Below are 13630 nucleotides of genomic sequence, written 5' to 3' on the forward strand. Positions count from 1 at the left end.
CTTTCAATTCTTCTATTTCCTTATTTGTTGTAAAAGTATTCTTGAAATTCTCTTTTCCATTTTAGAAGTTTTTTCTTAATGGATTTTAGCTTTCTTACAAAGCAAAAAGTTCAGATCTTCAGAATTGCTCCTCCCCCTACCATCTTTCTATCATGTTGAAAAACTTTGTATCCTTCATCCACGTCTTCAAAAGTAAAGGGGAACATATTGGTTTTTTGTCTCCTGAAAATCATCAATTGGAATGGTAAATCATCAAACATTTAGCATGGAAGTGTGAATATCGTAATACGAAAGGGGAAGGTGGAAATATCTCCTTGAAAGAAAAATTTATCTAATTTTTTAGCAATATGACTGAATCCCAAACATCCATTGTTCCATGTATATAACCCATTTTTCTATTCAATCTAACTAATTTCTTCTATTAATCCATTCCATAAATTCTATTTGTTGCTGGTTAACTCTCAGCATTCCACCTCTCTTGTCTGCCAAACAAAGTTTGCATTGAAATCTCCTCTTATCATGGTATAAGGAGAAGGGAAGTGGTGCAGGAGCACCCTATCAGTTTTGTGGTGTCTTGATGTAAATAAGAGTTTTGGAATGGAATAAGACTCCTAGGCAACAAAGCTGGTCAGTTTGAGCCTTAGGAAGTCCAATTTGGTGATCCATTGCTCAAAGTTGCCCTTGAGCAACTTTTAGGTCTACTAGCCTAAAATGTTGATTATTGACGATTTGGAGATAGAGAAGTAACATTAAGTGGAAAAGTGATTTGGATGTCAAGTAGGATGGTTTAGAAGCAATTGGCTAAGTTTAGACTCAAGTTGCAGTGGAAAAATGCAAAAGTTACAAAGTTGCAACTTTGCAACATTTTGTGCAATTTTGCAAGAAACGATGGATGAGCTTGAAAATCAGTTTGGAAATAGATTCAACTAGTTCAAGAGCATACATAAACCTTGGAAAGCCAAATTGTAAGGTTTGGTTTGAGAGTAATTGTTTTGGTTTTGTTGTTGTAGTGCGCAACTTTTGGTCTTGAATGCATAGTGCATTGTAATTTGTATCAAATTTGATGTTAGTAGCTATGAGAAGATTGATTTACAGTTATTTTTCTTTTGGTTTCAGTTCTTTAGGTGCTCTGGTTAGAGAGAGTTGTAGATTTGAAGTTGAAACCCTTACAAACCCTTAAATTAGGGTTTTGATTGTAATAATGTAAAATGCCCAACACTCCATAGCTAGAAAATCCTATGGCACCATACATAGTTTCTTTTCCATTTTTGTTTAGCTTTCCCCAAATATTTTGCTTTCAAAATGGTGATGCCCTAGGCCGATCACACAGTGTGGTGAGCCAAGAAGTAGACAAAGAATTGTTGCCAGCAATTGGCTTAGAGAAGTGGAAGTGAAATCTTTGACTTGGAGATTGGGTCTATCCAAGACCTCATGCAAGTGATTGGAAGCTATCAAGTGCCAAGGATTAAAGGTTGAGTATTTTCAAGACTGTGCCTAATAAAGCCTAAAATTATCAAAATTGCTCAAATTGGGTTTCACACGTTAGATGTAGAACCTAGATCCAATTCTTGGATATTGTTTGGAGGGTCTGAATGGGTGCTCGAAATTGTAAATGGATCCCATGGTTGTTCAGGAGGAATAAGAGATAAACCCAATTTAATCAAAAGGAAGGCCTAATTCTATTAGCCCTATTCTAGGTCTTTGGTTGCAGGAAGTAGCACCATAGACTAAGGTTAAAACCCATTACTTGGTGAGTGAGAAGGATGATGTTGTAGGGAGTTTAGTGAGATGGAAAGTGAGATAAGATCTTGTTGGTATAGATCTTGGTGGATAAGGAAAATGTGGTAAGGATCATTGTATTTGATCCTTAGGCGTAGTTGGATTAAGGGAAGAAGTTAGGACTATCTCAATCTACCTTAGGAAGGTAAAGATAAGTCTAAGTTGAGTCTTGGGGAGGGCTCTTGGTCCCTTGTGATTTGGGGTTGGGAACCCTATAATAGTGAGAATTGGTCAAGAACAAGAAGTCCACAAAGGGCTCTACATCAAGAAGGCAACCAAGAAAGTATCTAGCTCCTTCCATAATTCCCTCTTTCTTATGGTAGGAATCATTCAATATACATTTACTAATTTAAAAATTAGTTTGGGGACTAGGCTCTTGATTCGTCTGCCAATCCAATTCTTCGCATCTGTCATCTTTTCATAGGAAGCCCCTCATAATTTATATAGGATAGAAAGCCCCCCCCAAGGTCCCTTATGATTGGACCCATTATGATTTCCAATTGTCCAACATCTAGTGGAATAATGGCATTTCCCCATCAGTCAATTTTTCTCCTACATCCCAATGATATCAAATTTAAAATTAACTTTTGATCAAAAATCCAGCGCTTTACTAAGTGATGTTAGTTAAGGGCATTCAAGCCCCTAAAATTTCACATTAAGAGCATCATGGCTCTTGAGGAATGGTGTTACTCTTCTCTATTTTTAGAAGCTCCATCTTTTGATCTAAGCTCTAAGTGGGGTTATCTACCCTTTGTTTACCGTATAGGGCACAAGGATACTTATCGCATGTAGTATAGCAAGATATAACAAAGAACAAATACTTTATTCATATACGCAATATGTACATTATAACCATTCCAATGATGTTGATGATTCCAAAGTCCATTTCGGATGGTGTACATATACTTTCCCAAAGGGGTGACTCAACTGTCATGCGCCCATTTGGATACTATTCTACCCATCGGCTATACTATAGATTTTACCGACATCATCCCCCCCAAAAAATAAAGTCATCTCCGCACGACAATTACAAAATATCCGAGATAGATAAATAAAATAGAATACACTAATTGTGACTAACTATAACAAGATAGATCTTTTTCGGTCACACCAGTTTCACATTCATCCCATGCCTACACCAAACTGGTCTCCAAAACACGTTGCATCTGTAACCTCTGCTAACACAATACTGTCTCTTTAGCCAAGCTGACCTTGATATCCACCTTTGTCGCATTCTCTGTTTCCAAAGCCTGGGTACACTGAGCCAAGTGTCACTCTATTGCCTTTAACTGGATGATCAACTCCTCCCGAGCTCTCTATACATCCACCAATATAGCCTCAAGTCCAGTTAACACGTATTCCGAGTGCCTCAAAGCATAACACCTATTCCGAGTGCCTCAAAGCATAACATCCTTCTCGAAAGGCTTTCTCTAGTGCTCTCTCCACCTTTGGCATACAAACACTCCATGCCTGCAGCAGCTCCAGGTTTCATCAACTGGTCACACTTCCAACGACTGATAACTGCACTGACTGGGGGTCTAGGGGGCAACACTTCCAGCACCCTCAAACCCACACAAAAGTCTATAGAACACACCGTTTTTTTGATTTTCTTACTACCTGTTTATGTCTTTCCCTTCACTTCAATATCATATGTTATTCATTGTAAACATTTTTGAATTGTTGTCATTTTTCTTTTTTTAAGAACCTCTACCCTTCTTTTGTGTTTACCAGTGTACTACAATCTCCTTCCCTTCAAGTGAGTCTATATGATGATCTCAGACTTCTGTGTTTTATAGCTGACTATGCCTGTGTTATATGGTTGGCATCATACCCATACTCCACTGTCGTACAGTGTCTCCTTTGTCTATACAGGGCCATTCTTCCTTTTATAGTTGTACGGTGTGTTAGTCTCCTCTATGCGATTTCTTATTGGCGTATGGTCATATGGTAATTGCAAGGCTGTACAGTGTGCTCCAAGGTTACCATACGGACCACCGTACGGTGCATGTTCTCTTCTTCTTGTGTCATACATAAACTGTTCCCCTTTTTCTCTTTTGAATGGCCGTAGGTGAGTATGCCACACTTCTGTGTTGCCAACTTGTCGTATGGTGTCTAAATTTCACCCTTCCTTTACTAACGTATTGGGTGGATATTTTGCAACTAACAGTTTTGGGTAAAAATCCAGTCGTAAAATAGGATGACCAGCCATAGCGTGTGAGATAGAGTCTCTCCTACCTTAAAGGGAAGGCTCCCCGTTCTCACTGTTCCTTGGATCAACTCAAGGTAAGCAAAAAGTCAAGAGATTGTCAAGACTTAGAGCCAAACTAGTACATTTTTAGCTTAGTCGCAAAATAGTTAGATTGTTCTTACTTTTAGGAGTCTTTGTGCCCTAATTGTAAAACTTTTACCATATAGAAGTACGACCGGACTTAGAGCCAAACTGGTACATTTTTAGCTTAGTTCCATTTTGTTCATCTCTTTGACATGCCTTAGAACTGCAACTGTCTCTATGCTAGCTCGAACTCCTTCAGCAATGATTTCCTGTATCCAAGACTTAGCAGCTTCAATTAGCCTTCTCTCTTTAGATGTTTGTGATGTAACAATAACATTCTGAGAAGATTGCTTCTGAATGACCTCATTCAAACGAGATATTTCCTATTTCAACTGATTCTTCTTTTCCCAAAGCTCATGATTTCTTTTTGATACATTTGTCAATGCATCTTGAGCATCTTGTAAACAACTCAAACGAGATTGCTTTCCAACTCCAACCTTAGTAAACTTGTAGTTAAAACCGGTAAGCTCTTCAACAAGTTTATCTACTAAGGGCTCAACAACCTCAACATATTTGGTTTTGTTAGAATCAACCAAAATTCTGGAAACAATCTTATCTTTCAAAGATTTAGATTTAGTCTTTTTCACAAGAAGATTTTCAGGAGGAACAACCACTTTCCTTCTCTTTGTTGTTATTCTACTCAACCATGCAAGCAGGCCGAAACTTTCATCCATAGAAGCAAGCACAGTGGAGACCATTGGCATTGATCTACATTGTATATCTGTAGTGACTGAGCATGATTCAATTTGTACAGCTGAAGGCATAGGAATATGTTGACTAGACTCCGTCATGAAGAGTTCAAATCCTATCAAAGATGTATCAAGTTGGGAAACTTGACCGCTAGTAAGAGTCAGAAAATCTTCAAACACATTTGCTAAGTGTTCATATTGATCATATGCAGCAACATGAGGAGCAGCAGATGAAATTGGAAGAGTCATGGTGTTAACTTCCGAGACTGGAATGGAGTGAGTGAAAACAGTAGAGAATGAATCTACATCATCATCAACCTCATGCAAAAAGGGTTCTTCTTGTGGAGAAGACGTGTAGGCTTGTGCAGGCTTTGGAGGAGATGTGATCCTAATTTCTCCTTCATTTGAATCTTCTTTCTCGGATTCTGTTTCCAATTCTTCTTCTGATTCTGTCGTTGATTCTTGAATTGGTTCAAAAACTTGAGATGATTTAGTTCTTTTTCCGCTCTTTAATTGAATTTGAGAGTACTCTTGATATTTGAAGATGAGGCACCATCTTTCCCTGTAATTTCTAGTTGTGATTTCCTGCTAGGAGGACCAAAACTTTCACAATCTAGACCCATCTTAGGATTTACTCTTTTAAGGCCTTTACTTTTCAACCATTTGTTAGTGTTTACTAAGATGGATTGAAACCTGTCCATAATAGATGTACCTTCCTTTTGTTGCCATTGAATAGGGAAAGGGCACATTTTATCGAAACCAGCTTGATGGAATTCTGGATCAAGGATGTTGCCATCATCTTCAACTTGGAAATCTGGAGGGATTTCCAACATATTAAGATCAATTATTTGTTGCAAGGTTAACCTACAATAATCCATCTTCATAATGTCAAGTTCTATTCTCATGTCAATCCAAATATCTTCAATACGATGAACATGAGTGTAGGCCCTCTTTATTTGAGAGTTCATCTCTCGATAATCAAAATCAAATCTAGCCTTGAACTTCTTCAATGTAATCAACTACAACTCTGTTTCCATATTCTTTGCTTGAGGCACAGAACTAATTGAATAGTTGCCAATAGATAAAGGCCTATCTGAGGTAATGCCAAATTCGGGCCTATGAGTTGTCTGGCTAACTCCATTAGAATGATTCAATCTATAGCATACCTAGGTAACGTATACGACTCTCCTTTGAAATATCCAACTCTCAAATATGTGAAAGTAGGAAATTGAAGAAAAATGCAACCGTACTGGTTTACCTTTTCCCATGCTGCATCAGATACTCTTTTGATACATAACTTTTTATCGAACAGACACCTGTAATGTCCAAAGAAGGCATCTTGGATTCTTCTGTAATGGAATTTATTGTTAGCCAAAGTGAATTGGTCATAGTATTCCCAAACAGGTACTTGAAGACAATCACCCTTGGTGGAAAGACTCGAAAAAGATCCCATGGTAGCAACAATGTAAACTAGATAAGAATTCATGTAAAAAGGTACTGATGTTCCTACATTGCATATCTGCTGACAGAGTGTAGTACTGATAAGCTCTCCCCAAAAGATGTGTTCTTTGTTCTCTATAATTTGAAACATAAATTTGCACATCCATGGCTCAAAATTGGAAGAATCCTTAAGACCACAGATCCTGCTGAGAAGGACGATGAGATCCTTGTATTCTTGTTTAAAATTTGATCGATGAGAGTCTTTGGTCACATGAAAAATATGTTTCTTTTGTTGTTTAACCAGTAAAGGTTGACATACTTCTGATAGTTGTTTTTTTGTTCATTCCAACAAGCCAATGACGATTCTTTGGTCAAATGAGCACACTTTGATTTCGAGGAACTTTGAAAATTTGTTCAATCACTTCAGGATCAAGGCTAATGATAACCTTGCCGTCAGCGTCTTTGATATTCCTTGTCATAGGAGTGAACCGCCGAGCACATCCATAAACAAAATCAGGTTTTATAGCCGCCATGGGAAATGTAGAAACCAAATGGATGTTGCTTCTTTTAATACGTTTCATCTCATGAGTACCTAGAGCTTCAATCCTTTGTAGAAAATCAGCTACATCTACATGACCAATCTTGGTGTCTAGCACGTTATCAAGAACAGATGTAACTGAAGAAGGAATTGCATGAGCCAATTCTTTGTCATATCAGTATTTCATTTTTCCCTTGGATTTGGATGGGGAGGACATTTCTTGTGCTTGTGCTGCAACACAAAAATCTCAAAACACAAATACATCATCAGAAGGAATCTCCATGCAAGTGAATATTGGAGCAGCAATAAAGATTCGAAAAGGAGTGACTTTCAAAGAGAAAGCATATGCATATGCAATGGAATGAAAAGTGAAATGGTATGGAAATGCAAATATGGAAAATGAAATGAAATGGAGTGGAATGAAAATGTGCAAAGGTGAAATGCATGGGAATGTGTGCAAAGTGAAAGTTGATGATTTCAAAAGTGACTTAAAGTTTTCAAGGCTTTATTGAATGAAACACGCATATATGTAAATGCAACATGTAACGGAAGGTGGAAAGTGATATGAAATGTAAGTGCAAATGAAAGGTACACTTTACGTATATATGCAAATGAAGGGTAACATGTAAAACATGTAATGAGGTGGAAACATGTACTTATTCATGTAAGTGCGAATGCGTATGAGAAGATGGAAATGAAAAATGGAGGTAAGATAATGAGTTATATAGTCACTTTTGGAGGAAGGAATAAGTCAAAGTACATGGAAAGCGAAAATGACATCCTTTTGTCTTTTCAAAATATGACTTTTGATCAAAATTAGACCTTTTGAATGCAATTACACATAAGACATTTTGTGTAATCATGTCGTGTGAATGGAAGTGAAAAATGAGATGGATGAAAATGGAAATGGAAAATGGGATTACATGTGTGTGCGGATGGCAAATGAGGTGAAAAATATGTAATCACATTTGTCGGATGAGATGTGGGATGTAATGACATGGAAATGGAATGTGAAAAATGATAATGCTTTTGCATGTAATGAAGGAAAAACAATTTTTTGGGAAAAAACTTGCAACTTCTCCAAATGGAGAAAAACCGACAAACAAGCACATAAAACCAAAACAAAACAAAAAACATACTTTTGAAAACAACTCAAAACATGTCAAGATGCAATGCACTCCAAAGATGAAATTCGAATTTGAAACTTGGGGAAGAACCAAAAACATCAAAATGAAGGAGAAATTCATATTTAAAAGAAAAATGCACATTCTAAGGCAAAGATTTTTACAAATGGCATCCATTCAATGATTTCATGCATAAAATCAGCAAAGATAAGCATGAATTAAAATGCAAGAAAGAAGAGGTCCACTTACAGGAGGAATAAGTGCCAAAAATGAAGGAAAAGATGCTCTTTGTTTGAAATCTTCTTCAAAAATGGTGAGAACTTTTTCAATCTTCAAAATTTGAATGATGAAGGGCAGGAAACAAGGAGATTATTGTGCAAGATGCCAAAATGTGCCCTAGATTGTCTCCTTTTTCAAACGTTTTGATGATTTCAAGCTCTTGGGACGTTTTTTGCAAAAACGTGTTCCTCCAAGCAAAAACGTGTTTTTCCAAACAAATCAATTTGGTGTTTTAACACCAAAATGATGATCAAAATGTGATATAATCAGCAAATAAGGTAAAAGCGATTTGATTCCAAGCAAAAACATGATCCAACTTTGAAGATTTATGAGTTTTATGCAAACTCGTGCCCTAGATTGGGAGATTTGAACACGTTTTTAGGCTCAATAAACTGATTTTTAATGGGGGCAAAATGATCACCACTCCAAAACACCTTAAATGCAAGTGATTTCATCCAAATCCATAGAGAAAATCTCTAGTTATGATCAAAATCGAAGGTTTTTGAAGCAAGAACATTTTTTCTTCACAAAATAGGACATTTTCATGTTTATTACATATTTTAAAACATGTTGGAAGGCAAAATCGGACCTTTTAGAATCCATTGCATGTTTTAAAATATGTCTTCATGCATAATCTCACTTTTTGAAGCTTATTGCATATTTTAAAATGTGCAAGACTCCAAAATCAGACCTTTTGGAGTCACTTACATGTTTTAAAAACATGTCTCACCTTTTTGATGCACAAGCACAAAAACTCAAAATTTTGATGTCATTGCATCAAAAAGGTCCACTTTTAAAAGCTTTTGATGTAATGGCATAAAAAGTATCCTCAAAGTGAGTTTTTATATGCAATAACATGAAAAGTTTCCACTTTTCATAGTTTTTTACATGCATTTGCACATAAAAATCCACTTTAACGCATTTAAGTTATGTATTTCACTTAATTTTATAAAAATGTCATCAATATGGGTCAAAAATAACATTTATGCATCATATTAATCAACATAATACATAAACATTATAGTAAAGTGACATTTATATAAGTATTTGATTTAAAAATAAAAAATTTAAAAAGTAACGCAAAATTATAACATAAAGTGCACTATAGCCACTTTAAGTTATAAATTTAAATGAAAAGTAATTTCAAAACATAACAAACAGTGAGTAAATGTTATATTTTTGAAAAAGTGAATGTCAAAATGAAAATATAACATCATTTTTTTAATTCATGTTGTTGCACCTAAAATGTCCATTTTTGAGGCACTAAAATGACCATATCTCTTGACTGACAACTTCGATCGACCTCTAGGTTAGACCGAATCAAAGGGGAAAACAAAAGGCATGACATGAGCAAATCCAAAGGACTAAAAACAAGCAAACGAAAACTCAAAAGAAAAGAACGGACTGTGAAGGCTTCAAAATTAAAGCAAAGGCTTGACAGAAAGCAAAACAAAAACGACTTGATGAAGGCCTTCAATAAAAAAATTTGATATTCAAATTGAAATAGATTGATTAATCGACATTAAGCAATTGAATATCAAATTCAAGCTTAGAGAAATGCGAAACTAGCTTGAAAAATTTTCGTGCTGTTACCTACATTTTTGTGGTGACAAAATACAGGACATGTCGTATGGTGCCTCTCCCTCTTCCATACCGCTGTACGGTGGCTGTTTGTGCAAACAATTTCTCTTTGCACTTTCATGAGCCATACAGTGTAGATTTTGCCTTCCCCCAATAGCTGTACGGTTTTGATTTTCTCCTCTTTATGCTACTATAAAGGCCGTACAACACTTATTTTGTTTTAATTTAATATTCCTGTTCTTTATACTAAGTCCTTTCATTACTTTCAGGTCCGTACTCATAAATTATGTTCAACTCTATCTATTATCTACATTTACTGATCTTACATATATACATTAATATTTATTATTTTTATACTATCCCTCAGTTGTTCATCCACAGAAGAGGTGCATTATTTCTTTCATGGTAGATTTTCAGTTTCAAACCATTCACTGCATCGGCTACTTCCTTCCTGTCAAGCACCCATAATTTTATTGCTCAGTTATCGTCCACTTCACGGATTTTATATGGTCCGCCCCACTTTATTTTAAATTTGCCTGGTTTGATTTTGTTCCGCCCATTATACTTCAAAACTAACTAGCCTGGTTGAAATTTACTCAATTCCAAATGGTCGTCATGCCATACTTTTCACCTATTCTATGTAACCTTCATGGCCCATTGTGCCTGCAATTGTTGCTCATCAAGTTTATTTAAGTTATACAATCTCTCACTCAAGCTTTCTATATCACCTAGTTTGTTCTCGAAACTCGATACCATGAATTCTGTCAACTACCACTCCTTGTCATCAATAATTGTATTCTTGATTCTAGAACCTTCACTCCATACAACTACAGTTTTTATTAAGCCCTTCCTCTTTATTTCCTATGCAAATTGTACGATGTGTTTTCCTTGTTGTCGGCACCTTTTTACTAAATCCGTGGTGCGGTATAAAATTTTTTTTCTGTGCGGTCCGTTCACCGTGTACTGTACAGTGGAATATTTCCTTTTGCTAGGTTTGTATGGTATGTTCTTCCCTTTAGCTTCAGCGGTAACCGCCTTTCCTTCTTTCGCTTCTCTGTAATCCTTCAGATATTCATTTTCCTCTCCTTTCTCATCTTCATCAACCCTTAACATATTGTAGCTCAGAAAGAGCTCGTAATCCTCTATCTACCAGTGGAATAGGCCATTCACCGAGTCTAGGTTGTCATCATTCAACCCTCCTAATCTCAACACTCCTTCATTCGGTTCCATTCTCTTCTTTCCTTCATCATCACCTTTACCTTCACCTTCGGAATCTGACGACACTACCTCCTCACCTACCATCTGTGTGTGTAGATCAATTATGAATCTTCGGCCTCCACATTCCATGGATAGGGTATTTCGTTTCCAATCATCTTTCACTTTTGCTTGTACCAACCAATCCCGTCCAAGGATAGCATCATACCCTTTTCTTTTCAGTGGAATGACCACAAAATCTAATAGAAATGGTTGCATCCTGATAGTTACCAGTTGTGCCATTAAGGTTCCCAGCAGTTTGATTCTGTGCTGATCTGCTATGAGTAACTGGAATGTAGGTGGCCACAATGTAGGTTGTCCTGACTTTTTCCATATATATTCTGGTAACACATTCACGCTTAACCCTTCGTCCACAATTGTGTCTATAAGTATAGTTCCTAGAATGCCCATCTTGATTATTGCCGGATGCCTTCCCATCATGAGTGCTAGTAGCATTGGATCTGTTGCCATCGTTACATTAGCATCAATTCCTATTTCCTCTATTGCTTTTGGAAGTAGTGTCATATTTAGAATAGCTGTCCATAATTGGGGCATTATAAGGTCATGTAATTTAATAGGGACTTTATTTGCATTACCTACCTTAGCACGTTTTGTTCAGCTAGGTTCCTCTTCGAGATGTTGGCAGTTTGCAACTTTCTTGTTTCCATCTATTTTTCCAACTCCATTTGTGCTTGTTGTAAACTCTTCTTTTCTTCCTCAGCGTTAGGGTATCTTGCTTTCTTAGCTTGCTCACATGTAATGGCTCGTACCTTCTCATCACATGCTTCGATGCTTAACAGATTTATCCCCCACTTCAGGCATTTTGAATCTTCGTGGTCTCCTGGACCACACCATCTACATAATAGTTGCAATGTCTCCTTCGTGGTACAATCTCTGGCGAAATGCCCTCAGAGGTTGCACACATAGCACTATATCATTGGCCATCTGCTCGCATCGTACTGTATCCAACTCTGGCCTCCATTGTTATTATTATTATTATTACCACACCTTCTACGTCGATTATTGTTGCGATAACCTCCTGGGGTTGCATCATCTTTTGTGTTTGTTCTAACAGACACTTCCTACATCAATAACACTTGCTGGTGTCCTTTTGATTTCATATTAAACGGGCACTCTGATGGTACTCTAAAATTTTGGCAAATTTTAGAGTCCCAAACATCATGTCAAGAGGATAATTTTCAGATCTTACCCACTACTTATATTCAAACAATATACTTCAAGATACTATAAGTCATGATGAGGAGAATGGCACAGTGGATTATTTGGGATGGCTGCTACACTTGATGCCTTATGTATCACATGTAATTGGGAGAGAATCAGAGGCATCAATTTCTCATCGCGAAGTTGAAGGACAAAAATAAGTAGTGAAACATTTAACATTGATGTGTCTTGCCATCAAGTCAATATGAACATAAAACATGGAACTGAAGTATGCAGGTAAAGAAAAGCATATGAAGTCAGCAATCATCGAACATGGATAATAGTTATGATTTCAACAGGCATGATCTCTTAGCTATTATATATGCGTCTTGCTCATAAGATCAAGTAAAAGCAATACATTCAATCTGTATAATGAAAGGTTACAGCTTTCCTTGGAGGACTTGATCACTGTGATTTGGGGGTATAGAATTTGGTGGACTGAAGATGATGACCAATCTATTAGAAGAGAGGCAAAAGCTAATTACCAAGCTGATAGTTATGCAGGCAGTGAGATCGAGAACAAAAAGAAAATGACATCTGATGCTACAAATGGAGAAAGATTTGAGGCTAATCTTTGTGTGGAAGCTGTCGGATCCAAAGCTATGGCTATTGAAGGATATAAGGCACAGAGTGAAATGATGGTTGATAGTCTTGACAGGTTAATTACTGCATGGGAAGAAAGGAAGCAATCTGTTATTGTTGAAGGAGTTCATTTGAGCTTGAATTTTGTGATGGGGCTCATACTAAAACATCAATCAATCATACCATTTATGATCTACATTTCAAATGAAGATAAGCATTTGGAGTGTTTTGGTTTGTGCAAAGTGTATGACCTTAGATCCGTTAAAGAATAAATATGTTAAATACATTCGCAACATCCATGCAATTCAAGATTGCTTGCATAAAAGAACCGACAAACATCTTGTTCGAAAGGTCAATAATACTAACGTGGATAGAAGTTTGGATTCTATAGATGCCACAATCTTCAGTTGTTTATGTAGGCGAGTAGAAGGTGAACAACTTTATGATCAAGCAACAAATATTGTCAAGATTATAGATGAAGAGTATTATAATAGATGTACAACAACTTCTCTTAACTCAAAGGATATGTTTAAGCTTATCTAGAGACAAGGGTCATTTCGACGTCTCATGGCACTTGTAAATACAGTTGGATCTGTGGCAAAATCTTAGCTAGTTCAACCTTAAAATCTCGATGAAGCACAAACAGAATGAAGGCAATCCAATCAACATAGAAACCACGAGTATTTTGAGGAAGGTCCTAAACAATTATCCACCGTGGAGGCTCGAAGTTGGCCCAAGATCAATGCTTATGCCTTGGAGGAAAATTACAAGAGACTATCGTCTAGTCACTTTATGTCACTGGAAAATAGAA

General features: G+C 36.7%; 1 protein-coding gene and 1 pseudogene across 4 annotated transcripts in view; both read left to right on the forward strand.

The window, feature by feature from the left end:
- Positions 1–13630, forward strand: part of HEXO3 (beta-hexosaminidase 3) — a 296756-nt gene that overhangs the window by 169827 nt on the left and 113299 nt on the right. The gene's annotated exons all lie outside the window — the stretch shown is intronic.
- Positions 11919–13428, forward strand: LOC149578443 (P-loop NTPase domain-containing protein LPA1 homolog 2 pseudogene; annotated as a pseudogene).

Source organism: Cupressus sempervirens, chromosome 1, assembly GCF_028749045.1.
Source record: "Cupressus sempervirens isolate cs-2001-9-10 chromosome 1, ASM2874904v1, whole genome shotgun sequence".
Taxonomy (NCBI): Eukaryota; Viridiplantae; Streptophyta; class Pinopsida; order Cupressales; family Cupressaceae; genus Cupressus; species Cupressus sempervirens.